The sequence below is a fragment of the Sinocyclocheilus anshuiensis genome, unplaced genomic scaffold (assembly GCF_001515605.1).
Source record: "Sinocyclocheilus anshuiensis isolate Anshui unplaced genomic scaffold, SAMN03320099.WGS_v1.1 scaffold183, whole genome shotgun sequence".
Taxonomy (NCBI): Eukaryota; Metazoa; Chordata; class Actinopteri; order Cypriniformes; family Cyprinidae; genus Sinocyclocheilus; species Sinocyclocheilus anshuiensis.
The window spans coordinates 2,300,698-2,304,790 of NW_015548309.1; the positions used below are offsets into that span (position 1 = coordinate 2,300,698).

The 4,093-nt window shown below is 35.4% G+C and overlaps 1 long non-coding RNA gene across 1 annotated transcript in view; it reads left to right on the top strand.

The window, feature by feature from the left end:
• The window catches only part of LOC107656345 (uncharacterized), a 14,746-nt gene that overhangs the window by 460 nt on the left and 10,193 nt on the right, over positions 1-4,093 (top strand). Inside the window, exon 2 of the long non-coding RNA XR_001630559.1 lies at positions 1,200-1,393. This is a non-coding gene — a long non-coding RNA (uncharacterized LOC107656345). The remainder of the gene's footprint in view (positions 1-1,199; positions 1,394-4,093) is intronic.

Below are 4,093 nucleotides of genomic sequence, written 5' to 3' on the forward strand. Positions count from 1 at the left end.
TAAATTCTGCCCTTAAAACTAAAATTACAGTATAGAAAAAACTGCAACCTAAAGAAAACGGTTGCATTTGGATGCACATATCATTTCTGGAAAATTTAAATATGCATAAAATTCATTAACAATTTTTGATGCATTTTTTTTTAAAAATCGGAGAATAATATCTAATAAATTATTCAATATAAAATCAATACACTGCTGCTCAAAAATTCAAAAGTCTGTAAGAGTTTTTAATAGTAATTAATACTTATATTCAGCAAGGATGCATTAAACTGATCAAAAGTGACCGTAAAGACATTTATAATATTACAAAAGATTTATATTTTTAAATAAATTCTGTTCTTTTGAACACTTTATTCATTAAAGAATTGTGAAAAAAGTATCAGTTTTCACAAAAATATTAAGCAGCACGACTATTTTCAACATTATTAATAATAAGAAAAGTTACTGAGCAGAAAGTCAGCATATTAGAATGATTTCTGAAGGATTATGTGGCACTAAAAACTTTGCATCACAGGAATAAATTACATTTTAAAATATATTAAAACAGAAAACAGTTTTTAAGTTTTTATAATATTTAACTATTTGTTTTTACTGTATTTTGGTCAAATAAATCAAGCCTTGTTGAGCATGAGACTTTTCTAAAACATCAAAAGTTGTACCAAACCCTAAAGACATTTCTAATATGATAACAACAACACTATGTCACGTTAGTGATGATGACTCGTATGACATTTGAGTCGTCACAGTAGGCAAAATAATTACTAATATGGACACTATGTGGTTTAGTGTTCTCTCTCTCAGACAGACGCACATAAAACACAATCAGAAAAATATACATGGCACTAAAATAACAATATACATCAAATACTCAAAAATGTCCACAAATAATTCACTGGTCAAGACATTTATATATTTTCATGATATTTTTGTCAGGACCCAATCCACCATACAGTGTCCATTGGACATCACAGGACAAACTCTGACAAATTCAATATTTTTGTTTTTATGCCAGAAAATAACTTTTTTTTAATTCATGAGACCAAAAATAAGCATACAAATCTCCATCAGTTGTGATTTGTTCAATAAGTGAACACTTATGTTACTGTACATTGAACACAACAACAAGAAACAACTTGAAATCTTTATAATTATGGAACACAAGTTTATATAAAAAAAATTAATACCATCTCACTTTCTAGGTTCAAGATGTATACCAAATCATCAGTGTAGAGACTTCCCATTTGCACCCGGTTCCATGGACGAAAAAAAAAGAGGAAATAGATAAAGATTTATATCGGATCGAGTCTTGCTGATCTTGCTGGCCAACTGTAATAGCAAGAGATCAACCAACCGCTGACTTCACAGAAAAAACACCTGCAGCCGACAATCACAGGTAATTTACATCTTTCATTACACTTAATCTGCCACACCCAATAACTAGCCGGCTACTTCTGCAACGTGTTTATGATAAAGAAATATTACACAGAAGTTTATGTCCAGTAACCAGGGATGTTGTTTATGCATATGGTATTATATGTTATGAGAGACCAGAGCTATACTGTAATTCAATGGTCTTATTTAAACAATATTTCTGTAAATACACACGTATTATCCAGATTTGCCAGTTTATCAAAGAATCACTTTCTGAAACAATAATCATTGTGGAACAAGAAACAAATCTAACAAACCTGCTTAAGGACGACATCTAAAGTGGGACACATTAAGGTTTTAATATATCAGTTCGTATAGCTGAAACTCTGCATTTTGTCCTTGATTACACTGTGAAGATGTTTACTATAATTTTAATGTTACTTCATAAGGCTTTTCTGAGTATAAATAAAATGTGTACTAAAAGCAGTGGATGTAATTACTCCAAAATGTCTCTGTTCATAAACATTTACATTTATGCAATAGGCATATTCTTTTGTTCTTGTAGCTCAGTTGGCATAGGTTTAATTTCCAGGGAATGCTTGAACTAATAAAATGTTTAGTTTGAATACTGAGAGTTGATTCGGATGAAAGTGTTTGCCAAATGTATAAATGTAAAACAGAGATCTTTTGAGAGGGGTTTTCTGATGCAGGTCTACGAGTAATGCATTTTCAGTACTCGTATTCTGTTCGTAAAACTAGTGTCTACAGCAACAAAGTGACATGGCAAAAAAGGAAAACTATAAAAATAAAAAATGAAGAAGCGGCAGCCACCACCACATTCTTTAATAAACTTCCTCTATTGGGTCTCAGCACATATATTGTTAAAGATACAGGAAATTCCATCTATCATGGGATTTTTGCACCCATTTCTTGTTTGAACAGGATGTGGTTTCTTTTGCACTCATTTTAAAGGGTGCCAATTACGGGGGCTGGGGGTGTTTGAATCGAGCACATGAGTGACTGTCACAATCACAACACGAGGTATGACTTTGCAAAAACAGCACCCTGATTTATATTTGGCAGTTAAAATAATTGTTCAAGACCATTACCCATATAAGGGTAAGTGAAAAGCATGTACAAGACACTGGAGCTCAATGGGCTAAACACACCCAGGTGGAAAACACCTTTTATCACTATGCACTGCAAAATATCTATATGTGCAAAGACATCCGGTTGAGCTTGAGATAATCTGATCAAACATTTAATGATTTTTAATGATTGAGAATCGTCACATGCATTTAAAGACAAAATACTGATGATTTTCAGTTTTGTTCAGGGTGCAGTTTTGCTATTAATTTTAATTTTAATTTAGACAACTGAGTACTACTTGTAATATATAAATGTATATATACAGTTTATTACATTTAGAAAACATTTTCTTCAGCTAAACTGTACCCTACACCAGAATAAAATAAAAAAATATATAATATATATCAATAAATATAATTAATATTCTTCCCCACTTTAGGATCTACAGTGGGTACGGAAAGTATTCAGACCCCCTTAAATTTTTCACTCTTTGTTATATTGCAGCCATTTGCTAAAATCATTTAAGTTAAATTTTTTTCCTCATTAATGTACACACAGCACCCCATATTGACAGAAAAACACAGAATTGTTGACATTTTGCAGATTTATTAAAAAAGAAAAACTGAAATATCACATGGTCCTAAGTATTCAGACCCTTTGCTGTGACACTCATATATTTAACTCAGGTGCTGTCCATTTCTTCTGATCATCCTTGAGATGGTTCTACACCTTCATTTGAGTCCAGCTGTGTTTGATTATACTGATTGGACTTGATTAGGAAAGCCACACACCTGTCTATATAAGACCTTACAGCTCACAGTGCATGTCAGAGCAAATGAGAATCATGAGGTCAAAGGAACTGCCTGAAGAGCTCAGAGACAGAATTGTGGCAAGGCACAGATCTGGCCAAGGTTACAAAAAAATTTCTGCTGCACTTAAGGTTCCTAAGAGCACAGTGGCCTCCATAATCCTTAAATGGAAGACGTTTGGGACGACCAGAACCCTTCCTAGAGCTGGCCGTCCGGCCAAACGGAGCTATCGGGGGAGAAGAGCCTTGGCGAGAGAGGTAAAGAAGAACCCAAAGATCACCGTGGCTGAGCTCCAGAGATGCAGTCAGGAGATGGGAGAAAGTTGTAGAAAGCCAACCATCACTGCAGCCCTCCACCAGCCGGGGCTTTATGGCAGAGTGGCCCGACAGAAGCCTCTCCTCAGTGCAAGACACACGAAAGCCCGCATGGAGTTTGCTAAAAAAACACCTGAAGGACTCCAAGACGGTGAGAAATAAGATTCTCTGGTCTGATCAGACCAAGATAGAACTTTTTGGCCTTAACTCTAAGCGGTATGTGTGGAGAAAACCAGACACTGCTCATCACCTGTCCAATACAGGCCCAACAGTGAAGCATGGTGGTGGCACCATCATGCTGTGGGGGTGTTTTTCAGCTACAGGGACAGGACGACTGGTTGCAATCAAGGGAAAGATGAATGCGGCCAAGTAAGGGATATCCTGGACGAAAACCTTCGCCAGAGTGCTCAGGACCTCAGACTGAGCCGAAGGTTTACCTTCCAACAAGACAATAACCCTAAGCACACAGCTAAAATAACAAAGGAGTGGCTTCACAACAACTCTGTGACT